This window comes from Lichenostomus cassidix, chromosome 26, assembly GCF_008360975.1.
Source record: "Lichenostomus cassidix isolate B80296 chromosome 26, HeHo_3.0, whole genome shotgun sequence".
Classification (NCBI taxonomy): Eukaryota; Metazoa; Chordata; class Aves; order Passeriformes; family Meliphagidae; genus Lichenostomus; species Lichenostomus cassidix.
Window position 1 is genome coordinate 476,059 of NC_139506.1, and position 28,000 is coordinate 504,058.

At 49.6% G+C, this 28,000-nt stretch overlaps 1 protein-coding gene across 2 annotated transcripts in view; it reads left to right on the plus strand.

Annotated features, from left to right (window-relative positions):
• Positions 1 to 501: 501 nt before the first annotated feature.
• The window catches only part of IGFN1 (immunoglobulin like and fibronectin type III domain containing 1), a 62,099-nt gene continuing 34,600 nt past the window's right edge, over positions 502 to 28,000 (plus strand). The window contains exons 1-2 of one of the 2 annotated variants that reach the window (XM_085083162.1): positions 502 to 576; positions 24,115 to 24,299. The gene's annotated coding sequence lies outside the window, so the exon portion shown is untranslated. The remainder of the gene's footprint in view (positions 577 to 24,114; positions 24,300 to 28,000) is intronic. The other variant, XM_085083163.1, reaches the window with a different exon arrangement.

Sequence of the window (28,000 nt, forward strand, 5' to 3'; positions counted from 1 at the left end):
CTGTAATGTGTAAAATGCTGGCCCTGCCACAACTGCATTCCTGACCACCCCTCTCCCCCCCCCCCCCCCCCCCGAGTCTGTACCGGATAGTGGTCTAAGTCAGCTGGACTGATCCAAGGAAATTGATTCTGTGAGACTAATCCTGGGCATTAGATGCACAAAGGACTTCTAATTCCTTCCTCCTACTCCAGTGTTGCTGAGCGGAAGAAGCTCTTGGGTGCTAAATCAGGGCTTTCCCTTCAGAGCAGAACCCTGGGCCTACCCATGGGACAGTCAGTGCTGTGACATGGCTGAGTTTGTTCAGGTTTTAAAGCCCATGGCCACAGGGATTTTCTGTCACTGACATTCCCCAGGCTGATGAGGAGGTACTTTTATCTCCTCTGACACACCTGTTGTCACCGCAATCTGAGTTTTTTTGCAGCCCAAAGGTCCATAGCACTGCTGCTTGTGGTGCTGCAGAAGGCTGCATTGACACCTGGAGGAAGCAGCCCGGACTGGTGACAAGACACTGAAAATGACCTTGGAGGAAGTAAAGGAATGGCCCAGGCAGTTGAGAGACCACGTCTAGGGATCAGGGTGAGTACCTCAAAAACAGACTCACCCAATATAGGATGAGCTTGAAAGTTGCATTTCAGTTCAAGTCCCTTATCCAAGAGGCTGGTTTCAGAATCCTTGGATGGGAGAGTGGGTTGTGTGTACAATTCCTGCAGTGATGAGTGGGAGATCTCACACACACCTCCAGGAAACAATTTCCTGTTCCCTTCCTTGCTGACTTTTCCCCTTTTGACAAAAAGACAAAGCAGCATTTTTGTCTTTCCCAGATAACTGGAATGCAGCAGGCTCAGTTATCTCCTGGATGTCATCCCTGTTGCTGTGTTTAAAGTCCAGCAGCAGTGGGAAGTTTGCCTGGAGGGAGCAGGATTTGCTGATTTATTTCCCCCTACCCGTTGCTCAGCCTTGTCCTTATTTTTAAGTGCACCACTGCGCACACCCAACAGATGTGGTCATGTTTCATGAATTTCTGTGTGTGCCAAATGCAGGTCCCTTCAAAAATCTCTCCAGCAGTAGGTCCTGAACCCCTAAAGATCTTGCCCTGAATTTCCAGTAATTTGGGTTGATTTTAACCACTGACACTACCCTGCAGGGATTTGTGACTCACACAGGGGTCTGGAAAGAGGCTTTGGAGACCTCGGGATTAACAGTGATACCGTGGGGCTGTTCATTCCTGATTTCTGCTTCTCACGTTGCTGGCAGCAAAAAGGTGAGAGGTGCCTCAGAGGAGGCTTCCATGGGCAGTGCCCTGGGAATAGAGGCCAAACACAGTTCACGTGGCACAGAGGGAGAAGGAATGGAGATGGGAAACAAAGAAACACAAATGTGTGAAAGAGAGGAAATGCCTCAGCTGCCCTGTCCCTGTCCCCTTGCCCATGTAAATTAGGCCTTGCTGCCACTAGTGGTGTCAATCTGAAGGACAGGTCGAATTTTTGTTGACAAGAACAGTGGCTGAGGGCACACAGGAACAGCTTGTCCTTGGTCTCTCTGGACATCAGTGTTGGTGACACCACTGCAAACCTCCTTCCGGCCCAGCGCTGGGGTCACAGCAGCTGGCACATATTTAAAGGGCAGTTTATTTTAAATTGTGAACAGACACATTGACTTGTAAATATTCTAGAAATACATCCTGCCTTTATAAAAAGCATCCTGTAATTCAGGGAGAAGACATTTTATTCTTCACCTGCAACAAGATGATCTGGTCTTTCTATTGCATATGAAATTAAATGCTTTGGGAATTGTGAGCGGACAAGAGAAGACTCCAGCATACCTGGGCATTGGGCCAACCTCCACGGCTCTCTTCCTTGTGCAGGGTAGTTGGTTAGATGAAATAATGGCAATTCTCTTTCTCCTTTTGCTGTTGGCTCCCTTCCAACTCAAGGAAGTGGTTTGTGTTGCCATGCCTCAGTTTCCTCAGTCAAATGGTACCACAGCACTGGGAGGGGTTCTGTGAGGGTGGCTGAGAGCTGCTTGTGAGGGTCAGTTCTTGAGGGCTCCTCTCACCCTAAGAGACCTGATGGTCTTAAAAAGCCTCATGGAGATTTGTGAGCACACATGAACAAACGGTGTCAGTCCCAGGCAGGAGCAGCTGCTGTGTGCGTGGGAGGTGACAGAAGATGTGGCTACCCAGCAGGCTGGGCTCCGATAACCCAGGAGATATGGTGTCAGTGTGTGCCCTTGGGCCATGCACACACAGGCTGCGGTTGTGCAGGGCCCTCTGTCCAGCATGACCTTCCATGGCATGGATGGGCAGAGAACAGCTATTAATGTCCAGCCATGAAGAATCACTCTGGACTATGGAATTTGGAGTTGGTTCTCACTGCTCACAGCTGTGCAGCCATGGAGGTGTGATGGGATGGCTCTGGGGCAGTGAGGGGGAACCAACCCACACATGGCTGATCCCCAGAGGGGGGACTCCTGCTTCTCCACCTGTGCTGTGTTTAACCATTAGACAGGAGACCACTGCCAGTCACAAACCATGTGCTAGGGAAGGCTCCAGTTGGACATTAGGAAGCATTTCTTCACAGAAAGGGTGATTAGATATTGGAATGGGGTTCCCAGGGAGGTGGTGGAGTCACTTCTGGAGGTATTCCAGGAAAGCCTGGAGTGACACTCAGTGCCATGGTCTGTTTGACAAGGTAGGGGTCAGTCACAGGTCGGACTCGATGATCCTCAGGGGTCTTCTCCAGCCTCAGTGATTCTGTGGTTCTGTGATTCTGCTAAACAGGATGGCTGAGGAGCAGGGCCTTCTCTGGGTTCAGCCAAGCTTCTTGCAGTGCTGAGACTAAAGGAGAGAGTAGCTGCATCCCAGGGCAGTGCTCTGGCCACACTGCTTCCCTCTATCTGATTTCACTGTGCTTTCCCAAGGAAATGGAGGGAGAAGGGAATTCTCTGTGGCCAGAGGTATTTTTTCAAGAGCTGATGCTCTGTTCTGGAGCCTGGGATCCTGTGTGGTGGTGCAGCCCTGCCATGAACCAAACAAGAGCTGGAGCCTCCTGGGAGGGAGCTGCTCTGGGAAGGAGCAGGGAATTGTGCTCTGATGGAGATGAGACAGGTGCAGACTTGGCAAAGCCAGACTCAAAATGTTTTCATCTTCCAAGCCAGGGGTGGAGACCACTTCCCACAGTGGGCGCACCTCCAGCTCCTTGGAGCTCCTTCACTGTCTGTGAAGCTCCAATGCCACCTTTTCTGCTGTCTTCCCCCCACCATGTGTGATGTGAGGGAAGAGGGGAAGGAACAGAATCAAGAGGGCTGTGATGGATGATGTCCAGGAGGAGGGGAAGGAATAAAATCAGGATGGCTGTGATGGATCCTGGTTGGGAGGCTGACAGGCTGCAGTTTCTGGGGAATCCTCCGCTCTGCACCCATCCCAGCTCTGTGTGGGTGTCCCAGGAAGTCTGGATCCTCCTGACTTGGCAGAGAATCACTGCTGTTGGCACCCTAATCTCTAACACCTGATTCAGCCAAAAATAAGCTTCTCTGAGACTTTTCATGGAATTGCATGAACAATTATGCCTAAGTGTATTTTTGGCATCAGGCCTGCTGGGGCTTGGTTATTGCTTTCTAAGGTCATGCCGGAGGGCTGCAGTCACCCCAGTACACCTCACACTCTGACTGCTCCTTTAACCTGGCCAGCTTGGAGCTGTTGGGCTGGGCTGATGGTCAGGTATCCCTCCTGCTTCCCAGTGGGTGTCCTGGTTTAACCAAGCTGCCAAGTCAGCCCACACTTGCTCACTCCTCCACGATGTGATGGGCAGGGAGTCGGAGGAGTGAAAGTGAGACATCTTGTGGGTTGAGCTAAATCAGTTTGATAAGAAAAGCAAAAGCCATGCACGCAAACAAGGTAAAACAAGGGATTCATTCACATTTCCCAACAGCAGGAACAGTGTTAGAAAATTCTCCATGTGAGACCAAGGAAGTCTTTGCTAACAGAGAACACTGCCTTGGGGGCAGTTTCTAGCCAAATCCCCATGGTTTGGAAGGGTTGCTCAATGCAGCATTGGACCATGTGTCTCAGCCTTCTTCCAATTTGCACAGCTGGGGTTTTGTTTCCCTAAAAATTCCCAAGCAGATACAGAATTCATCTTCTTCTGACCTGCCATGCTGAACTGCTGCTAAACAGCTGCTCTGTTTTGGGAAGGATGAAGGAATTTCTGGGGAGACCCCTGGGCAGGTTGAATTTCTCTGCATGGTGGGACTGGGAGGGTACTGTGGTTATAGGACACCTCCTGTATTTGCCTGCATTGGAGCAGGATGCTTTCCAGAAACCATAGCAGAGACTTGGAGAAGTGACTCAGTTGTGCTTGGACGAGGTGATTTCAGTGCAAGGGAAGTATGTGCTCATTTCCTCTGGCAAAGAAGAGAACACAAAATGTTCATTGGTGGGCAGGTTCCCTCAGTACAACCAAATGTGTTCTCAGCTCTGCCATCAGCCTTTAATCTGGGGACTCCAGATGGGCCATCCCTGTGGATCCAGCAGTATGGGTGGGAGTTTTCCCTCTCCCTGCAGGGCTGACCTTGGGGAAGAGGAGAGCCAGGGAAGCTCCAGCCAGCTACAGTAACTGGCTGTGCGGCTCAGTCCTAGAGAGGGCTAGGGGTTTGTCAGGGCTTTTTGCAGCCCTTGGAAAAGGAACGGGGAATGAGCAGAATCCTTTTATTTCTGTATTGCATGGAGGAACTAAAATGTAAACCAGAAAAGCAAACACAGATGTGCAGGTGGGAAGTTGCCAAAGGCTCCCAGTAATAGACTGGTCACTCCACACCTTATCTCCACACCTTTTGTTGTCAGCTGCAGTGACAAACATATACAATAAAGTGACATATTTCACTCGTTTGCCATCATCATCAGTCACCCACCTGTGCTGAACTAACCCAAACTGTGGTGTTTCCAGCTGTGGGACTCCTATCCCTGAGGGATTGCCTGTGGTGTGGGGTTTCCCTGGACGTGATCTTTTTGGGTCAGACGTGCTTCCCAGAAGGCAGTGACAGTTTTGTTAAAAATTATTCCCTCCTGTCTAAATTAATCTTTTTGCTGCTAATCTGGGAAGTAACAAGATAGCGGTGTGGCAGGCAGTGCTCTCAGGACATGTGTAGGTTGTATTAAAAATAGACATTAAAATAGAATTTCTTGGGCCCTTTTAAAATGACCTGGACTTTTGTCAAGAGAGGTCCATGCTTTTCTCCACCAGCATTCCCCCCTCCTTGGAATGCTGCCTCCCTCCTGACTCCCTGACCATGAGTCAGGGAATGCTGCCTCCCTCACGATTTTTTGATTAGCATTGCTTGCTGCCATAGGTTTTATTTCTTATATCATATTTCACCTTCCCCTTCTCTGTGTCCCACCACAGCCACTGACCAGGACAATCCCTCAGCCAGTCTGGGCAAGGCAGGAGGGGATAATGTTGCTGACAGAAGACTACAAGAGGCAATTAACAGCTTCTCCAGCATGTAGGCCCAGATAGGATACAGGTTATGCCGTACTTGGCAAAGAGCCTTCTTCTTGAAGGGAAGACAAAGGAGGGCCTAGACACAGAACCTGCCCTGCCTTTCTGTAGTGCTGGCTTTCTCATTGGACAGGATTATTTCAAGAGTAGGGTCCAAGTGGTGTTTTTTGTCAGGAATGACCTGTTCAAATGTGACACATCACCAGTGAGTGCTTCCTCATCACTGAGGCTGTGCTGGATGGTTCTGGCCCTGTGGAACAAATGAGCTCAGGACCAGTGGGAGTGAGCCAAAGTCCCGTTTCCCTCCATTGCTGTTCTGGGCTCAGTGACAGAGGGCTGGGAGGGGTGTGTAATGCAGACTGAGATTCAGCCCATGGCTGCAGGAGTGAAGAACATCTCTGGAGGGCTGTGCTTGCCCTTTCTGTGGAAATATGGGGGACTTGTAGTGCTGGGAATCACAAACCTCTGAGAGCAGCCTTTGTGCTGGGAGACAGAGTGGGGGCTGCTGTGCCAGCAGGTGTCTGGTGCAGCACTGGAAGGTGCTGGTAGGTTATAGGAAGGTGCTGGTAGGAGGGGAGGGTGTCCTGCTTCGGAATGCACTGGCAGGGGTGGAAAGATTGACACCAATGTCAGCAAGCACTACTGCACTGGTTGTCCTGAGCATGTCCTGAACCTCAGTCTGCTGCAGGGATGTGGAGTCTCCACTGGAGCCTTGCTGCAGGTGTTGGAGCAATGCAGAGGTGCTGGGGGAGCAGAGAAATGCCCAGAGCCAGCCTGCTCCAGAGGGAGCTCTGGATTGCTCAGTGATCCACCAGGCTGCCCCAGCCTTGGGGCCCAGGCCTCTCCTGCCTGGTGCTGTGCTCTTGACTTACCCTGAGCTCCCTCCAAGCATCTGCCCTGGCCTCGCAGGTATCTCGTGGGTGGCAGTGCACATCCCAGCTCCCCTCCCAGTTGGCCCTATTTATGGAGTTCCAATGTTGGCAGGTAGGGAGGTGAGACATTTGAAGCATGAGGGTCTGTCTTGGCGAGGCAGGGATATTTATTTGAGCTGATGAAACTTCTTGTCATTGCCCAGAGTTAGGAACTCTGCACATGTGTTCTGAACCATCATTTCCAGGGCACGAGTGGGCTTGTTATTCAGGACAAAGCAAACAAAACGTTGTTAGAGTGGGAAGAGGGATTTCTACCCAAATAAATTATACCCCATTATCACCACATGGAGGGCAGTCACACATCAGGACATTTCTCCTAAGGGCTAAGATGACTTCACTCCCTTTTTGCTTCACCAGTCTGATCTCCCAGAGCTGTATCATTTGTCTTTTTCATGCACACAGGGCAAGCTGAGGGGGAGCCACTCAGCCATAGGTCAGATGGGCAGAAATGTCTCCTGTGAAGAGATTTAAAGACAATGGAGTGTCTCTGTTATTGCCCCCATTCCTTCCTTTGTCTTATCTACAGAATGCTGCTGCTGCTGCTGACCTGCAGTTGCCCAGCAGGGACCTTTGCTGCTTACTCTTCAGTGGCTGGTTACCCCAAACTCTTGGATGAGAGCCCCGGGTGTGCTGGGATTCCCCCAAGATCTCTACAGTTTCCTCACTCCAGTACAATAGAAATAAGGGAAATTCTCCTGAAAATTGATCTTGCTGCAATAGGCAGATTTCACAGCTCACTCCCAGGCTTGATGATTCTTTCCTTGTTCGGGAATGCTCGCGATGGGTAATACAGGGATGACCAGATAGTCCCTAGGAGTGGTCCCAGCTCTGCAGGGTCTCCCAGGAGCACGTATCACCACTGTGTTCACAATATCCAGCTCTTTCTTGTGCAGAGAGCTGTGATCCTACAAACCACTGCCATTTTTAATGTTTGCTCCCACAAGAATCAAAAATACCTGAGCTGGTAGAGCTCTAAAAGAGTTTGGGCTTTGTACGGAAAATCACTCTATGAAAAACCAGTGTCTATAAAGGAGAGAAGTCCTGCAACTTTATTTGAATAAAGGGAGCGAGTCCACGCCCAGTCAAGCGCGTTTTCGCTCTTGAGGTTTTGGAGGGTGCAACCTCCTTTTATCCTAACCTCCCAGCCACATGTTGCCCTCTTTCTTTCCCCATTGGCTGAGGTACTAGGAAGGTAAAGCCTTCCTGAACTGCCTATTGCATATTCCCCCGTCAACGTGTATCTTGGATTAGAGACAAGTCTAGGAGAGAAGCACTCTGAATAAACGCCTCCCCCAAAGCAAAGGGCTTCTGGCAACCCCTCCCCCCACCACAACAGAATATCTTGGATGAAAGTGAAAAATACCGGTTTGTTTAACAGAGCACGCAGAGTGCCCTGCAAGGCACGAGGGAAAGGGGAAAAGGACTTATTAAACCTGAGTAAATAGCAGATGAACGTTAGTGTCCTTCTCCTCAGATGTAGCTTCCCCTTCCAGGAGGATTCTCGTCTACTGTCCTCCCGGGGCTCCTCTGATTCTCGAGTGAGAAAGCAAGTTGAAAAAAAAGTCCAAAAAGGAGACGACAAAGAAACAGTCGCTGGGGAAAAAAAAAACCTATCAGCAGCAGCCAGACGAAAGGACTGTCTCTTCCTCCTCCTTGCTCCCAGGCTGAGAAGCCTGGAGGGGAGAGTTTCAAAATGAACCGCGCCGACGGAGCTTCCTCCCGGCTGCTGAGCACAGTTAAAGCTACAGGACCACGTTTCTGAGCATAGAAGCAGACTATAGGGAATACAGGATTATCATAACATCACCCTAAAACAACGTGTCATTTTCCTCCCAAAATTCAGAAACTCAGGCTTGTGTAGACCTATTTGTCTGTTTCAGGAGTCAAACTGTCTGGGTTCTGTAACAAATCTGTGGCTTGAAGTTGGTAGAGACATTAAGACCCATTTCAAAGACATTAACACCCATACCCTCAGCCGTGGAATTGTTTGTAAAGACATTAACACACATCTTTCCCATCAGCTTGGATTAGGGACTTCAGAAGTCCTTTCCCTTCTGTGATTCTGTTTTATGACACAGACATGATTCAAGGCATTGCACAGAGATTAGTGATGATCAGAACCCCCCTCTGTAGATGTCTGGTCCAGAAGGGATTTATTTCAAACCCAAGGCAGGTAATACTAAAGTGTCTCTGCAGACTCACTTCCTGTTTGTCCCGAAGCAATCTTAGCAGGTCAGACAGACAGGGACAAGGCAGGTGTGCACACCTTGAGCACTCCTCACCCAGGTAACCCGCAGCCCAAATGGTGCTGCCACTGTCACCATTCATTGCACCTGCTGAAAACACCCCAGATACTTCTGCTGGCTGGAAGTTCTCTTACTCCCTGAGATCCAGGAGGCCTCTGACAGTTCAGAGAGCCAGGGCTGGAGCACGAGAGCTGCTGGAAAAGAAAGGGACTTCATTTGATTGCTTTTTCTTATCCTTTTGGTGCAGATGCAGATGCTTTCAATTCACTAAAATTTGCCCATGTGTGCTATTTCTTCCAAAGTCAGTCTCTTTTTTTAGGATGTCAGGAAAATTAATCCACAGAGGTTTATGTCCCACAAAAGGAGACAGTGGAATCCCATAGCTTTATTAATGAATAAAGGGAGAGGTCATGGGGCAATTTACCATGGGGTGTCTCAAATTACTAGAGGATGCAGCCTCCGTTTTATCCTAATTTCCCAGCCGCATTTCCCTCTCTCTTTCCCCATTGGCTGAGGTACTTGAGAGGTACAGACTCCCCGAATCACCTATCCCCCGAATCCCCTCTAAGGTACATTGCCCCCTCTCCATCCCCCGCCTCCTTCTCTTTGTGTCTCTTTTCTTTTTCTCTAAGTCCAGGAATTTAGGATGGCCTTGGGTGAACAACAGTCTGTGTTGATTAGTGGAATTCCTATGGAATCTGTGGTTGCTCTCATTGCTTCTTTCACCTATCTGTATCTGGCTTTATCTACCAGCAGGCCTCACCGTTTGTTTGTAAAGACATGTATTGTGATACTGGCTACAAGTTCCCCACACCCCTTTTCTTAACGACTGTACTTGTCACCTATTGTCCTGCCTTCCCTACTCCAGGTAGTCCTAGCCACGCCCCCAGTTTTCCCTATTGGTTCCTGTACCCTAATGCCACGTGGCCCGGGCCACTCCCTCGGGTTTCCCCTATTGGTTCCTGTACTCCTAACTCCGCCCCTGTACCTCCCCTGTACCCAGAGGTCACTGGGCCTGTGTGCTGTCCCTGCCTCTCTCTGTTTCCCTATAAAACCCCTTACCCTCCACCATCTTGCCGTCTATGCTCCACGTGTGTCTATGCTCCACATGTGCTAAGCATGTGAGGCCTTCGCCCTCGAGGCATCTCTGCCTTGGGGAGGTCGTTGGCCTCTGCTGCACCATGCGAATAAACATCTTCCATGGACACAACGCATAGACCCTCCTCGCCTCCTTTATCACCGCCGGTTGTGGAAGCAGACGAACCAGAGTTAGCCTTATGGCTCCCCGGCCGGTGAGAGCGCAGTGTCCAGCCCTGGGACAGAGGGTTTGGAGCACTGAGGCGCTGAACCGGGCTGGGTAGAGAAGCTCTAGGGTAAAGTCTGCTGCAACATCCTCTAAACCACAACAGACATGTCCCTCTCATTCCTTTCAGGGGTCTCTCCTCAGAGCTGATGAGCCACATTCTGTGTGTGTTCAGTCCTCTTCTGGGGTAGGGGAATTAATTTATTCACCATCCTCAAAGGGCTGACAAAATACCTTGGTGCTCGTCCCTCCTGTGAGTGTGATGAGGAGCTGGAAGGGGCCAGCCAGCAGGACATTATTGGCAGCTTGTTTGTACTCTGAGCAGGCTGCCCTAGCCCTCAAGCTCTTCCTTTGGGCAAGTCCTGCAGGGCAGTAGTGACCACCCAGCCCCCCATTTATGCTAGCCCCTTGGAGATCCTGCTCAGGTCACTCTCTGTGTGCCATCCAAACAGCCAAGCCACACCTGTGAAGGCTAAGGGCAGTGCCAAGGAGCATTTCAACAGGGAAGGTAGGTTTATGCTTCCCCTGAGACTGAATTACAGAATCATTTAGGTTTGAAAAGACCTCTGAGATCGAGTCCAAGCTGTGCCTCATCCCCACCTTGTCAACCAGCCCAGAGCACTGAGTGTCTGGGCACATCCAGGGTAGTTGTTCCTTGGGCACCTCCAGGGATGGGGACTGCAAACCTCCCTGGGCAGCCCCTTCCAACGTTTAATCACCCTTTCTATGAAGAAATTCCTCCTGATGTCTAAGCTTCCCCGGCACATCTTGAGCCCTTTTTCCTGAGCATGCTAAAGCTGCAGAGGGCTCAGCCCTGACTGGACAGGGGTGGCTGCAGCAGGACTTGTCCCCATCAAAGCTAGTTGAGCTCAGGTGATTTGCAAGGCTGAAGGGACAGTGCACACCTGGTGGTGTGTCCTGAATCCCTCTCTTGCAGGGTAATGTTTAACTGATCCATGCAGCCCCTCTGCATTTGCTTGTTCAGGCCCTGGCAGCGGAGGCAGAGGCAGAGGCAGGGCAGTGCTGCAGCCAGGCCCAGCTTTCCTGCTCCAAACCAGAAGCTGTGACAGTGGTGATGGACAGACAGGAAAGGGACGTGAGAGAGCAGAGGGGAGGGGGTGTGTGGCCCTTCCCCGCAGCTTCTCCCACTCCAAAGGTGTTTATCCTAGTGACAAGTGCTGTGGGCCTTTCATAACTGCTGCATTAGCAGAGGATCAAGTGGCACTTAATGGCAGCAGTCTGCCTCATAAAGTGTGATGGAAAAGGTCACCGAGGTCAAAGGGGAAACATTTTCAGGAGGCTGACACAAGCTTTGGCTTCTGTCTGACAACAGGTGCCAGTTTGCTGGGCTGCCCTCCCCTCCAGCATTGCTGCTGCCCTGTCCCCTCCTGTGTGCTGGCTCCAGGGAGCATCTGAGAGCTCCGTGGGTGGCACATGGGGAATGAACCTGCTGCAGGATGCAGGGAAAAGGGAATCTGAGGCCATGGGTTGGCTTCTGAGCTAGGGAAAAAAGGGAGTCAGGGGCATGACAACACTTCTTTGGGAAACTGCTCCAAGGCAAGTGGGTAGGTTGAGTATGGCTGGGCCCTTCACTTCAATGCCACAATAAACAGCTTCACTCCTCAAGGACACTGGTTTTGTTGGGGTTTGTCTCTCCCTGTGCTGGAATTACGTGGGGTTTGCTGAAATGAGCTTGCTGGGTCTCAGCCAATCTGCAGTTTGAACACCCCCAGTTTTTCCAAGCCAGATGAAATCTTTCTGCTGCCCCTGGCAAGCCTGTCCCTGCAGTCAGACATGTATTGATGGCTTTGCAAGTCTTCTTGCCCTCCTCTCTTGCTGCTTTGGTGTCCCATCTGTCTTACACAGTTTCACTTGGGATAATGCAGCATATTCAGCCCAGGCCAAGTTGCTGATGACAAGCTAATTAAAGACCAAGCAAAGGAGGAGCAGCCTAATGAGGGAGAAGTGGGAGGAAGGGCAATTTGCCAGGACTGTGCTGGAAGACTCTGGCTCACTGGAACTAATTGTGTGCTGTAATTGATGGTTCAGGGGAGCCCCTCCCCACACAGACTGTAGGGTGGAGGAACAGAGACCTGTTTCAATGGCTTGTTCTGGGAGGCTGGGATGGGATCACAACTTCCCAGCTCCAGGATTTCCTCTTCAGGGGCAATCCTTAGCTTTAACATGGAGTTCCACTGTCCTACACCATTGGAAATAGGAGACCTGGAGAGCACAGTATGGCCATGTCAGTGCAGACAAAAAAACACGAGCAGGAGTGGCATCTTCTCGGGACCAGCAGTGCTCAGGCTGAAGGTCCTGTGCCCCCAGCAGCCCTGACCATGAGCCACAGAAACATTTATGCTGGAAAGACCTCCATGATCATCCAGTTCAACTATTAACCCAGCAATGCACAAGCCATCACTAGCCCATGTCCCTGAGCACCACATCCACATGGTTTTTGGATACTTCCAGGGATAGTGACTCCACCACAGCAGTTGTGCCAGGGCTTGATCACCCTCTCAGTGAAGAAATTTTTCCTAATATTCAGTTTAAGCAGGACCTGGTTAGCTCTGCTCCTGCAGCCCTGTGTGAGGAATGGGGTGTGAAAGGGAGGTGGATTCCAGCACTGGCGGCAGTAGAGGCTCTGCTGGATAATTTCGTTTGGAGTGTGTGTGCTGGGAACTCAGGGGTTACCCCAAGTACTCACAGGGAGTCAGCACAAACAGCCAAGTGTTGCAGGTGATGATGGGGCTGTGCCAGAGCTGCATTAGCACAGAACTGGTCTTTGCCCCTCACCTTGGGTCCCCTTCACCCACTTCAGCCAGAATAATCAAAGTAAGGCAATTCTTCACCCCTGGGGAATGATGGAGTGTGAAAAAACATAATTTATGAGTATGAAGAGACTTTTAATTGGCTTTGCTTCCTGCCTGCTGTTTTCATGCTGAATTTCCTTTCTGAATGGTGGCACTGAGATGTCTGATTCACAACCAAATTACTCAGTGCATCTCACCAAACATGGGGAAATGACTGAGAGCCTTTGCATGCTCTCTGTAGCTCCAAAAGGGACTGTGGACTGTAGAATGGTTATGTCTTGCGTGTTTTGTTCTGAAATCTAGAGAAAGATTTTTCTAGCCATTGCCTCAGGAATGCTCATTCCTCAAGTTAAGCCATGCAAGAGCTCTGCGTTTCCCACCTCCTCAGAAAATTCTGGGGATTCCTGGTCCAGCAGAATGTTCTCAACCAAAAGGCACGGCCCAAGGGCTGTTGTAGCAGTTGTGTTTGGCACAGGCTCTGGCAGGGATCTGTTTGCAGGGAGAGCTCTGTCCTTGAGGCCAAGTGCCCGGGGCAGTCAGTGGGTGCAGCCGCCTGCACTGCCCTTGCCTGCACCGTCGACCTCCTCACAGCTTCTAAAATTCCTCTCACCACAGGGGGGCATTTCCTTATTATCAACACCTGCTTGGACAGGCAGAGGCACTGACCATTTCCAGGGCCACTGGGACTGAAAGCTTTGGGGCATAACTCTGCTGAGGTGTTAAAGCTAGCTGTGGGTAATTTATGGTCTGCAGCAGGGACATGGCCCCTGGGCACAGAGTCCTGGGGCAGGAGCTCTGCTCTTATCTCTGCTGTCAGCTGGTTGTACAGGGGGAGGAAGGGACACCCCTTGGGTCACAGCTTCCCACATTCTCTATCACAAGTCGACAGAGTCATGAACTCCAGGTGATTCTGAGGCCCTGGAGCCCTCAGCAGGTCCCATGAAATGCTGTCAGAGGCACCCGCACACTAACGATGGAAGAACCATCACAGCAGAGAACAGACACACACAAAAGGGTTATTTCTGTTAGGATGAAATACTCACCTGGGACTTCTGTCTAAAGGATGTAGAGGTCTTGCAGTGGGTAAGAACTGGGACCTCCTGTTCCAAGGACTTCTCTGGCAGGGTGTTGGCAGCACATAAAGCTACTGACACTGCCTTGTTCACCCAAATTAATGCACTGGGGTACCCAGAGCTCTCTCCATGGCTCTGATGCTGGGCTGGGACATGGGGGCCATTGTGCTATGCACAAAGTTCACTGGAGGCTGGCAATTTGAAAGAGAATGTCCAAGGGTCAGACAATAAATTGCCAAAATAGCTGTATAGCAAGTCATTCCCAACTGGCATTTACTGCAGCCAAGAGTTTCTGAGCTCAGTGTCTCCTGGCCATTTGTGCTCCCATATCTCCTGACCTTGGAAGTCTCCTGGCCATTTGTCCTCCCATATCTCCTGACCTTAGAAAATGCTTCTGAATTTGAGTGTCGGAAAGCTGTGACACCAAGTTCCCATTATAAAATGAATCTCTGGTAACTCTGTCAGACACTCCACCTTGTTATTGCAACCAGGAAGATGGGCTAACCATATTTGATGGTTAAAAGTCTCCTGATACTCCTCTTTATGGACAGTTATTTTCTTTGATCTTCTCTCACCTTGTCTATCCTTTTGATATTTACCTTTGTAAGTTATTTAATTTTTTTTTGTCACCCATCTCTCCTTTGTTGGGCTAAACAAAGTAGCCTTCCTCACTCTATTTTAACACAACTTGCCTTCTGCTAGCTGAGCAGCCCATGGTGTCACCTCCACACATTCTCCTGCTTGAACATACTGGTTTTGAACATGGACAAACAGCCGTGTTCTCTGGATTCTGGTGAAGGCCTCAAACATTGGGATCAAAAGCTGGAACTGATATTTCCCTAACAGCAATACTTACCAGCTTGTGCTGGAATTGCATATAGAGTTTTCTTTCCACACTCTTGGGGTAATTTCCATTCCTATGTCCTCTTCTCCAGTCACTCTGTCATCACCATTTTTGCCATCATTATTATTTAGAATGGAGGCTTCACACATTCTCACCCTCTCAGCACTGCAGAGTCAACCCATTTAATCTTCTTTTCTTGGTCTAGATTTTTTCACCACTTGTCTTAATGAATTTGTACTGTTCTGCCTAGGCTCGAATTTGTCAGCTCTTACCTAATCACCTAACCAGGCTTTGCAAACAGACCAGGTTGGAAAAGGCATAAAAGCTGGTAAAACATCCCTTCTCAAACTTGTCAGGACAAGAAATCTGACAGAATCTGTAGGTGTGAGGAAGGGGTGAAGGGAGTACACTGGGGAATGAAGGTCATAGCAGGAAAAAAACCCCAATTTTTTTTTCCATCTGTGTTTGGTGTGGAGGTCCCTATGCTTGGGTCTCTCATTTGTGAGTATTTCCATTGGAGTCAGTCTCAGACTCAAGCCTCAGTAAGCTAGGGAACACAGACATAAAAGGAAACCAGTGGGTTTCTGGGACCTGCCCCAGTGCAGGGATGAAACACCTGAACTGTTTCACACTTCTAAGGTTTCACACTTTTAAGTGTTTCACACTTTTAAGGTTTCACACTTAAAATTGACTTGGTACTGTGACAAAAGCCTGAGGAACAGAGTCAGGCCCCTGATTGTAGCAACAGACCCAATTCCCTGTCAGGAATGGTAGTTTCATAGCACCCATACAAGGTCAGAGGACCCTGATCACTCACAGTCTCTTCCTCACTGAAAGCAGATAAAACAATTTGGATCCTCTCTGAGCACACCCAAATGTACTCCTTTCATAAGCCAGGACTCCCCAGTTATTAATAATAGCTGATATCAGACTGCAGCATGGCAGCAATTCCTCACAGAGCCTTAACGACAGACTTTCCGGTAAGCAAAACCTTTAGAAGAGAAATGTTGCCAGGAATCCTAAATCCCTGACTCTGGCATGCTGAGGTTTGGAAGCTTTCACCTCCAAACTGCCTTATGGGAGATGATTTGTCAAGATGGTTTTCAGCTCAGGAGTTCACCTTTCTGCAGTATTTGCCCTTCTTCATGTCATGCCTTTGCTGACAGGCACTGTCACTCCACCCTTACCTTGAGCTCTCAAGTGTTAATTTTTGCTGCCTCCTTTTAGCCCTTTATCCATTTCCACATCGTTCAACAAAGCAAGTTCCTGCAGTTTTGTCCTGGTACTTGTACACAGAAACTTCACTATTATCTCATGTTCACTGTTCAAAGTTAGCACAACCATTCCACCTCGAAAGGAGATGTTTTTGGGTGGGTGCCAGCTTGAAGATGAACCAGCTCTGTGTATCCATCATACAGCTCTGCAACCTGGGCTAAATCCAGAGACGTGTGGCTAGCAGAGCAAGGGTGGTCACAGAGGGGACAGAGGGACAAACGCTTCTTGGTGCTGCCAAATTACAACAGGCAATGGCCACAAGTTCCATCTCAGGAGGTTGAGGTTGGGCACTAGGAAAAGGCTCTCCAGGAAGCTGGTGCAGGCCTGGGACAGATCATCAGAGAGGGGGGAACCTTGATCCTTGGGAGAGTTCCGGGTGTTTGCTGAGACTCAGTGGAAAAGCCTTGGCTGCTCCAATCTGGTGTTTCAGATAGTCCTGCCCTGAGTGGGAGGATGGACTGGGGACCTCCAGAGCCCCCCTTCACTGCCACCTCTGTGGTTCGGTGACCATCAATGACACAGCTGCAGATCTCTGTCACCTGCCAGGCCAGGTGTCTTTCAGGTTCACCAGGCCTGAACAGGCTGTCCAGGGCAGTGGTGGAGTCACCATCCCTGGAAGTGTTCAAAAAATGTGTGGACACTTGGGAACAGGGCCTAATGGTGAACATGGCCGTTCTGGGGGAATATTGGACTCAATAATCTTTGAGGGCTTTTCCAACCTAAGTGACTTCATGATTCTGTGACTTTGTGACTTTGCTTGACCCTGAGCCTTGTAGGAGTGCTGTGCCCTTGCATTTCTGGAAACAATGCTTAGGACAATGTGAAGTGGCAAAATTTAACCCTTTTCAAAAATTACAGCAGATAAGTAAATCCTACAGGTCTCAGCTGCTCTGTGGAGACTTCCAGCTTTCCTGCCACTTTCTGACCAGCCCAGGGATGTCTGGATGGTTTGCCTGATGCACCACAGAGCTGAGGGTTAAAGGACCTTTCCTGGGTGAAACACTGAAGGAACTGCTAAAACCACTTGTGTTTGAAAGGGGCCTCAATTCATTGAGACTTACAAAGTTAAACTGGGGGCACCCTTCTCCTTTCCCCCTCTGGTTGAGCTCAGCAGTCAGCTGACATAGTTAAGCTGACAGTCATTAGATTTATGTGTCCTTTGCTTCTGGCATTCTATCTGCTGGGGCAGTTTGGGGCTGGTGACCTTTGTGGCATGTGGCAAGGCCAGTGAGTCTTGGCTTCTGCCGCAGACGGCTGTGGCTTGTTGTTTAAGGAAGTTTATTTCTCAAGGCTGTGGTCAGCAGTGAGCGATGCACTTGGGCTATTTTTGCAGGCATACCTAGAGAGTCAGGAATGAAGCCAGAACCCTTCCAGAGAAGACAAACTGCAGATCTCAATGCCCTTATCAATGAGGTGTATGTTCATAAGCTACAAAGGGGACACCAATTGTCCAGCAGGATAAATAAAGAGGGAGAACAGAGACAAGAAAGGCACCTTGAGTATCAAATACCCTCTTAGAAGATGATGGATAGATAGGAAAATACTACACCAGGAAGAGAAAGCTGGATTTTTAGTGTAGATATATGGGACAGAGAACTAAAATTGTGCTTTGAAAGACAAACATGCACAAAGCCCAAAAATTTTGTCCTCACATACTTGCAGAAGATGAGCAGCAGCAGTTAGTGGTTTATGGGATCGCTTTTTAGAGCTCTTCAGAGATTTCCTCTGGGTTGCTGAGAGTCTTGATTGTGGTGCTGAATTGACCCTCCTGCATCAGCAGCTCCCTCTCTGCTGCCAGTTTGGAGTGGGAGCCAAGTCCCTCAATATTGCCATGAAAGGGTAGGAAGGATGGCCAGGAGAGCATCTCACCAGCACATTCCTGCTCCCAGCAAGGATTGGGAAACTTTCAGTGTGACCCAGGTGGCATGAGGAACCAGAGGGTGTCCAGACTGGAACTGAGGAGTACGGGTCAGCTGGTTTGGGTGATAAACATGTGAGGGTTCTCCCTTTTTCTCCACTGAGGGCTGCCCAGACAGCTCAGCCCCTCTGTGGTCACTGTGGGGGAAGAAACTTTGCTCTGGGTACAACCCCTTGAAACTGGAACTCGCTGAGTGCAAAGAGAGGAGCGAGTGGTGAGTGTAAAATGAGAGATGCGTGAAAAATAAACTGAATGAAGCTGAAGAGCACATGAATCAGAGCTTGACCCATTCACTGTCCTGATCACAGATCACCTGGGACACTCAGTCTGTCAGTCCATGAGATTGACATGGACATGCTGGATTTGGAAATGTCCAAACTACGAGCAATTTGCTTGCCCTTCAGTTTGCCCTGGAGCAGCAGCCCAGGCCTGTCTCAATGCAGGGTTAATCAGGGCCTTTGCATGGGTCTGGTTTCCTCCTGCTCAGCTCCTGGCACTGGCATTGTCTGCCCCAGCAACTCTTCCCAGAACACGGATCTCCCTCATCCATCACAGGATCTGACACAGGATCCCTCTCTGACACCTCCCCGCACCTTTCCTCCCTTCTCCCAGTCTAACCATGATGGATCAGCACCCCTGAAATTATCCTGCTCCTTTCAGTGATCCATCCATCCATCCACCCATCCATCCATCCATCCGTCCATCCATCTCCCTGAAAAGTGATCTGCTCCCTGTGTCCCTCCCCAGCCTGGAGCCTGCCTGTCTGCCCAGGCAGGAGCAGCAGGATGTGCTCAGGGGTGGAGAACATGGAGTGTGTGTGACTCCAGGTCACCAAAACAATCCAGCAAAACTAGCTCCTGGAAACTGCCAGTGACAGTTCATAAACTGGGCTGCAGACATGGGATCATCAGCCTGTTCCTATTCAGAGGCTCTGCTTTTCCCAGGCAGTTGCAAACTCAGCTGTGCTGAAGGGAATAATGTTGCAATGAGGTGACATAAGTCTATGTGAGATATTAAAGCAGGGGAAAGTGATTTATTTTAACACAAAATATTTTCATTCACTCAGGATCAAATACAGGTACCCATTAGCACCAAGATTTGTCCCAGTGGTCTTCCCAGCATGTGGGCACCAAGAGATGTGCATCCAGGTGATCTCCGTGATGTCAGGGAAGGCTCCAGGTACTCAGTCACTCTTAGGTCTGGATGCTTCAAACTGAGGTGACATGAAAAATGAAGTTTTGCATATTCATGAGCATTGAAGTGGCTTTATCTTCTCCCACAGCCTGGGCCAGGCCATGTGGCCATCTGACCATGATCTTCCTGGGCATCTCCAGTTCTGGGCTTGGCTCATCTGTGGTGCAGAGAAATAACTGGCAAAAGGAGACTCCCATGGTTGGGTTCACAGCTGGTTCAGATTCACAGAACAGCCCTAGATAGGAACTACTTCAGCAGTGACTTCTGAGATCTTCTTTGGTGCAGCTTTGATCCTAAACAGAAGGATCGCTGTCTGTCACACTTTAGAAAGTCAGCATTAGTGTGAAAGCAGGGCAGTAGCTGCATCTGCAGGGATGAACCTGGATGAGGACTTCTGTGCTGGAAAGTACGGATTGGTCCACTGCATATGAACATGAATCAAATTAAATTCCTTGGGGAAAGTCTTGCAGTGGTTTTGAAAGTTAAGACCATGGGGTTGCATAGATTCTTTCTAGAGACTGAGAGAACGTGGAAGGGAGCAGCGTCTCAGTTTGGATCTCAGAACAACAGAAACTCCCAACAAAAATGGACTTTCCACTTCCAAAGTAGTGAATGGCACATTCATGAAATGGTACATTTTTTCCTGTCACATGCTGGGGAATGAAAGAAGAGGGAGGTAAATCCCTCTGAGCTTGGTGGTCTGTCCATTGCTGGGTGCCTGCCCTGCCTGCTCCCTACCCCTTCCCACACCTCTGCTTCCGCCCTTCCCTGCAGCCATGAACAGGGAGGGCAGTGGACACTTCAGTGTTCCTGAGGGCACAGACTGGCAGAGGGGATAGAGAGACCATCCAGGCCTGGAAACCAGCAGGAGAGCAGAACCACCACAGGGGCAGGGGGGTTTAGGGAAGGCAGAGTGGGAGGGAAGGGAGCTGAATTTGAAGCATGGTGTTGAGAGCTCCTGCTGTGCAAGACATGGGTGAGCTTGTGTGTCACAAAAATGTTCTCCTGGAATCCGGGGATAGGGCTGTGAGGACAGTAATTAGGGCCTAATTGCCGTGAGCAGCCTCACTTGGGATCTCTTCCTACATTAGGCACATGGCCAAGGGGATCTGCTTAAACTCAGGCCAGAGCCTTCCTCCTCTTCCTGGGCTTTGCTGCAGTTGCACCAGTTTTCAGGTTTTGCTGAATTGTTGTTTGGATTTCCCAGGTTGACCTTGGACTTGACTCCTTCTTTAGCCTTTGACGATCATGGGACTGTTGACGAGGACAGTTGATGGAGCCTGTCACCATCCCATCTGCTCAGCCACTTCAAGTGCTGGGCTGAATTTACCTGGTCAGTAAGGTCCCCCTCCTGCCTCTGCTGGGGCTGCCCCTTCTACCAGGGAATAGCCCCCCAGCCCTCAGCTCTTACAGGCTTTTTCCTCCTGAGGTTCCTGGCCTGGCCCTGTAGCTGGCAGTGAGCAGTAACTGCTCCCATGGGGTCTCTGTCACACAGCAAAACAGGTCACACCTGGCTGCCATGGGCTGTCTGGGGACAAAACACTCAGCTGCCTTCATGACGTGGCCTTCACAAGACCACCAGGGACCCTGTGAGTGCCAGCCAGAGTGACAGGGTGTTGCCAGACCTGCTCTGGGCCAGGGGCCAAGGTAACACTTGTAGGCTGAGCTCTGCTGGCTGTCAGCTGGGCTGGCTTGAGCTGGGGTGGGAGGTCAGGTTACCCCAAGAGCAGTCAGGGCTCACAAAGGCAGGCTCCTTTCTGACTCTGGGACTGGCTCAGGTGAGCTTAGGACATCTCCTTTGGCATGGACTAATTCCACCTGAAGGAGCCTGGAAGAGGGGAATCAGAAACCCAGTTTGGCTATCCCAGTTTGGTTATCCCTGCTGCTTAGGTATTGGCTCATCTTTAAGTGAGTGAATTCTTGGAGCATTCCCATGTGCCCCTGCTACTATTGAGAAGGTGTAATTATTGATCCAGTGGGAGCGATGGCTGAGGGGTTGGGGAAAGGGACAATAGTTGGCAGAGAAACTCTGGTCACAGTGACCCAGTTTGTTGTGCAGCTGAACCCCGTGGAAGGCTCTGAGTGCTTTTGGATGCCACACTAACTTCTCTGTCTCACAGGTACTCCCAGCTCTTTAGTCCAAGGCTGTAGGACAGCAGGGAGGGGAGTTTGGCTTTAGTCCTGGGAGTGGGGAGTGGAGAGGATGGATTCCATGCACTTTCCCTGGTAGAGTTTCTGTATTTCAGTATCTTTCACTTCACGTCCAGGTGTGTGCTGAGCTTCTGGCTGTGGGCCGGTCCTTCAGCTGATGGGTTGGTTCTCCACAGGATCAGCCTCTCCACAGCCAAGACTTTCAGTGCTCCCTGCTGGAGTGTGGCCTTTAAAGGCAACAGTGAATTGTACAGGCTCAGGTGTCAAAATGGACTGTGATGTGTCACACTGGGTGGCTGCTTCAGGGGTGGCAAATGTCATCAAAATAGATCTTTGTCCCCTCAGAGAGGTGCTTTGCCACCAGCTGCATCCTGGGTCGGTGTGGAGCTTGTGCTTAGATCTCAAACAGTGCTGTAGTGCCTGAGTGTAGGACAGTCTATTCAACACAATATGCTGGCGGTCTGAAGGCTGGCTGGGATGTGACAATTGTGACAATGTATACAACTGCCTCTGGTGTCCATGGCCACTTCCTTGGGACTCCATACTGAGCACAAAGGTTGAGAAGAGCACAGAGGGGATTTGTGGTCAGTCTGTTGCAGCAAAGGCTCAGAGTTCTCAGACTTAATGCACTAGTGGGTGATTTTTGTGTTTTATGCTCATTTGATGGAGAAGTGAGTGGGTTTTGTGCCCTCAGTACAACTCCTAACAGACAATTTAATGGTTGGGTTCAGACATAAAAGGGGAGAGGGCCAGAGCTGAGTGAGCCAACAGTGTTTGAGGATAGTACCCTGTGGGAGAGTAACAGGATCTGTCTATGTTGTAAATAACTGAATGGCTTATTTTGGCAAAGAATTTTCATTCCTGACAAATGCAATTTTGAGACAACCAATAACCACCTGCTAATTTGGGATGAAATTAGAATTGGAATCTGACATGCTCAGGTCAGCTCAGACGCAGTGTTTGGTGGGCTTCCAGTGTAGTCTCTCACATGTCTGATAGGAAATAATCTTTACGAGGCTGTCAGAGGGAAGGGAATACCCAGGGCTTACAAATCCTTGCACTAGTTTATTGGGAAGGCCCATGTCAGAGGATTGCTAAGTAAAGCACATTACATAAGGCTGCCCTTTGGGGTGCTAAGGTCTGGTAACTGGGACATATTTTCAAGTCTATTAGAATGATTTCAGCATCTCCTGAGCTATCAGTACTTTTCCGCTTTTTGAGGCAGAAGATGTTTTTGCTCTTCTGCCACATTGAATGGGACCTTCTGTGTTTTGCTGTAAAGATGCATAAAGGTGTGTAAATGTGATCCTTTAGGATGGGTCATCTGCGCTGTCTGGCTTAAATCTCTTACAATACAAGCTCAGTAGTTTGTGCCCCAGCTCTCTCCTCCACAGAAGGATGTTCAACTATCAAGGGGCAAGTTAGGAAACCCTCAGCAGATTTCAGTTGGCTTCTGTGAGGACTGAGAATCTGAACTCAAAAATCTAGTTAATCTAAAGTAAAATTTATGGAATTATATTCCCATTTGGAAAGTACGTTAAAGTAAAGGCACACCTTCTGTCCTCTGGCTGGTTCATCTTCCTGCCTTTGCTGTGCCTTTGTACAATGAATGCTTTCCGAGGCATAATTCACCTGAGGTACAGTTTTATTCAGGGGACAACAGGCCTATTGCCTGGTGTGTGGGAATTGCTTTCACTGGATAGAAGCAACACCTTTGGAAATTATGTTTGCTTTAGGTTCTTGCCTCTCGTGTGGGCTGAGGCTGGAGCATGTGGTGTGGTTCCAGGCAGGTCTCATCCTGGGGCTAGGGGTTTGCTCACCTTCCAGGGTGGGAGAGCTCCAGGCACAGCCCCTCCCACAGGCACATTGCCTTCCTTGAAGAGGACAAGACAGAGAAAGCGGAACGTTATCCTAAGCTGCTTTTTAGAAGCACTGATGTGCCCATGTCTACCCTGAAAGTATCGGCCTCTGAAATTACTGTGACTGGCAGTTCCCCAACGTGTGACTGTCCCTGAGATGGGCAACGTGGGCAAGAAAACGCCTGAAATGTCTGCAACCTGCAGCCCTTTGGGTGGCCCCTGGGTGCCCACTGCCCTCTGCAAGCTGAGGAAACTGTAACCTTTTCATCCCCTGCCTGGGGTCTTTTACTTTGAGCCTTTGTCTTTTCTCATCTCCATCGCTCCAGGTGACTCTGGATAAATTCTCACAGCAGAGGAACCCCTTATAGATACAAGTCTGCTGAGGTGTCTGATCTCCATTTCCACCCTGATCTTTTTGTTCCTAATTCCCTATGCAAGCCATTTTATTCCGGAGGTATACAAAGGATTGTAGATAACAGCAGCTGCTCTTGGCTGTGTAACAGGAGTGCAGGCTCAGACTGCTCACTGCATGCTATAAATTCACATAAAAACTGTGAGATAAATTCACATTAACACTGTGGGCTGCTGCTGTGAAGGGCTCTGTCCATGCCTTAAAAATCTGACTCTTCAAGGAGTTATTTAAAAAAAGGAGTGTATATGAAGAAGCCTCATCTTTAACCATGCTTGGCCACTCACTTTTATCTCAAGTTCAATTTATCTGCTCTGTTAGGGACCCTACTTATTCCTGGAAAGGGTTTCAAACCAGTTGAACTCCAGTTTCTTTCAAAACATCGAGAGCCCTTCCATTGTGTCAAAGTTTGTAACGAGTCGCTGTGAAGAGGAAACACAACCCACAGAAAAAGCACCATCCCACTGACTTGTGAAATGCTGGAGAATTATGTTCATCTCAAATGTGCCCAGCACCATTACTGGAATGGACTGAAATAATAACGAATAGAAGGCAGGTGCCCGGGTGCCCATAAAAATCCCAATCCTCTGGATGTCTCGCAGGCTAACAGCCCTGTGACAGGCAGCCCCGCCCGCGGGCGACACCGCGCCGGGACAGCGCCGGGAGGGAGGCAACACGGAGCGAGCGGCCGGGGAGGCTGTAGCCTAGCTCAGCCCAGCCCGGAGGGAGCAGCACCGACCCCCTGCTGAGGTTGCTACAGAGGGGACACCCAGGTTGACACCCGCAGGTGAGTGCTGGGTACCTGCTCCGGACCTGGAACCGTGTTTGCTGCGAGCTCGGCTGTGCTTGAGCTCTGTGTGATCACCTTCACAAGGCAGGAGAGGTGGGGGAACAGACCCCGCGGAGGGACAGCTCCTGTGGGGGAGCAGACCTCGTGAGGGGACAGACCCCGTGAGGGGACAGACCCTGTAGGGGGGACAGACCTCGTGAGGGGACAGACCCTGTAGGGGGGACAGACCTCGTGAGGGGACAGACCCTGTGGGGGACAGACCCCGCGGAGGGACGGGCCCTGGGAGCTTCTTTCCTGCAGAAAGGGGAGCTAAGCGACACTTCTGTGAAACCACAGGATTCATGGAACAAGTGAGGGTGAAAGGAGAGGGATGCCCTCTCTTTTTATGTTTTTATTTATTCCCTTTTTTCCCCTATATTTCATTTTTTCCTGTATTTCCATTTTCTGGAGGGGGTCTAAGCAACCTGATGTGTCGTCGTCCCCTCCCCCCCACCCCCTTCCCCATGGTGGGGAATGGAACGAGCTGAGCTTTAAGGTCCCTTCCAACCCAAACTATTCTATGATTCTATCATTCTGTGATTTTGGTTATTTCTCCATTGGATGCTGGCATAGTTGTCTGGCTCAAGATGACACTTACTTTATTCTGACATTTTAGTGCTGGATAAAGAGAGAGTGTGACAGTGAACAAACTTCAGAAGGGATGGGGCAGCATCCCCAGAAATGGGAGTCCTCTGGAACCTCTGTGGGTGCCAGACATTCACTGGTGCTGGCACAGCTCAGGCTCTGTCAGAAGAGTGTTGAGGTTAGTTCCAGTGTTCCACACAGACAGTGGGAAGATGGCACATGCTGTGGCCTCTTAGGGTTCCAGAAAGGATTTCTCACCATTTATTTCAGTGTCAAACTTCTCAGCACATCAGGGAATGAAACATTAAAACAGCTCATCAGGCCAGGATGGTGCTTGTTTCATCGGCTGCCCCTGGCAGGTTGGGGCACATTAAATCCTGTAACAACATAAAGAACTCAGAACTGGGGGGTTTGCTGTGCCTCTGGTTTGAGGCAGGGAGAGGAACTGAGATAAAGCCTTCAAACTCTGATTGCACATAGTTGTTTAATTTGCTGCATGCAGTGAGCCTTGTTAACCCTCTGCATGCCTGAGGGGTGGTGTCTGTGAAGTGCTCCCAACACACAGAGTTAATTTTAGTTGGATAGGGACATTTGGCAAAGCCTGATGGCCAGGTAGGGTCAAATAGAAGTGGGACAGGCACCCCTTGTTCCCTGCATTCATTAAAGCCTAGAGGCGCTTAAACCCTTGTTCTCTTCAGTGTCTCAAGGGGGATGGAAAGTCCTGGTGGAGGGATATGCCTGGTAATAAGTTGATGTTTAATTACATCTTTTGTGATTCTTTATTAAACGTCTGTTGCTCACTATTTTGTTTTTCTGGATGGTAAGTAAATCCCAGCCCTGGGATTGGAGCATGCAAGAAAGGTAGTCATGGGAGCAGCCACCTCTGGGAAAAGTGGGAATATTGGATTTATAGACAGCCAGGCTCCAGCTAAATCTTAGACTGCTAGGATTGTGGATTCAAATACTAAAGCAGTCCTGAACAAGGGAATAGAAGGAATTTTCTACACTGTGGGAACGAGGAAGCTGATCTGCAACGTGGAAACAGAGCACTGGTGCTTCTTTCATTCATTCCCCTGCTTCTGATCTTATGTTGTGTGGAAGTCCAGTGAACTGCAGTGGGTCTGGCCCTGGTTCTGTGTGCACAGTGACAGCAGCCCTCAGCTTACAGGTGACAGAAGGGCACACTGGAACTTTGGATGGGAAGGGAAAATAACCATGGCTTCGAGCCTGAAACGAGTCCCTTCAATTTCTTCTCGACTCTGCAATGTGGATGAGTTGATGTTGAGGGACTGGAGTGGGAATGGGCATCTCCCACTGGAGGGAGCAGGAAGTACTCAGTACTTGGAACATCACAGTTACTTCAGTTCAAATGTTGTGGGTATGGAAGACTCACTGGGGCACTCACATGCATGGTGTGACTGCTCCTCATCCTGGTGCAGGGCATTCTCCTGGGAAAACCAAAATGCTCTCCTGTCAGCCAGCTGGCCCCTGGCCTGATCTGAAGAGACAATGTCCCTGTACTCACACATGACCAGCATGACCAGCACTGCCAGACTTACCTGATTCGGTGTAGTGTGTTGAGTGGCTGGAGGGCTGCAGGTTCCTGTAATCTTCACTGAATTTGGGCCTTTATTCCATATTCCATGCCCATTTTCTTGTATAGTGTTTATGGGATTCTCATTGCTGTTATGTCAAGGTGGACCTGGAACACGACCACTGAGCTTTGCACATCTTCACCCATTTAATATGTGAATATGTGAATATATTTTTGCCCCAAAGAAGCCTCCCTGCCACCACCTCCACCCTCAGCACAGTGCCTGACTGTCCACCAGACTGCAGGGAAATAGGGTGTCTTGGCCTGGTTTTTGACCTTGGTAATTTATTTATGGACTGAAAATCCAGATAGTTTTTTGAACCTATCAGGTCATGGTTTCTTGAGTTCTTGCCCTTTCTGAGCCATGTGGGTGCCAAAGTCTGTAGGAAGAGCTATGCCAGTTGTCACTGGTTGGAGCAGGAAGACTTCACACCAATATTCCAAGAAGGGAATTAGAGGGAAAACAGAATATTTGAAGGGTCTTGTTTCCAGTTAAAACAGACTTTTAAATTCAATCTAAAATAACTGTCCTGCAGCAGTTGGCTCTTGATTTTTCTTCACTGCCCTTCCTTAGGCGAATGGACTTTCTTCCAGGGAAATATGTGTCCCTTCTGCAGGGAAAACAGCGCCCAGTGAGCGTCTCAGCCTTGCTGTGACATTCGGCAGGTTCCCAGTGGCACGTGGTGGCTCAGCCCTGGCACACAGGGGTTAAGAGGGCCTTAGGTGGGCGGGTGGAAAACAAGTTGTGAAATGGAAGAAGGTCAAGCTCTTGGAGGAGGTCTCTCTGTTGCAGATGGTTTTAAGTTATCAGTCCCTCTGGAGGAGAGCCCCGAGAAAACTGTAAAACCAGGGCTAGAAATCAGGCAAAGCATGATCATGTTTGTGGGGTCAGTGGAACAGGAGCAATTGTGGCTCTCTTGGGACTTGCTAGACCCTACTGTCTGTCTAATTAGGAATTCCTCAGTTATTCAGCTCAAACAGCTAAATGTGATTGGAGACTAAATACCGTTGGCACTTTTCTGTGGGGAGCAAATGCCTGGAAAGGGAGAGCACATGGGAAAAGGAACAGCAGAAATCCCTGTGGCTCTGGAGAGCTCAGGCCCTCTGGGGTAACTCTTCTCCTGCTGCAGCTGAGGAGAGCTGAATTTAGGTTTCAGCAGAGGCAGGTAAATGGTTCCTGTGGGAGCATTCCCAGGGCTTACACAAAGTGTTGCTGTCTTTAGAGACTTGTCTGTCAATGGGGTTTATTAAAGGTGTGGCTTCCAGTCAGCAAAGTCACAAACTGCTGTCCTGGACCAGCGGAACTGATGTGTGAGGGAGCATCCTTAGGATGATCATTGTCCAAAGCAGGTGAAAGTGCTTTGGGAATCCAACACTGCTAGAAAACAGTGGCTGCTACTGAGAGGATTTTCCAGCAGCAGTCCAGATTTCCCAGATCCTTGTTATCTTATTTTCTTGGCTTGTCAACTTTCAAATGGTT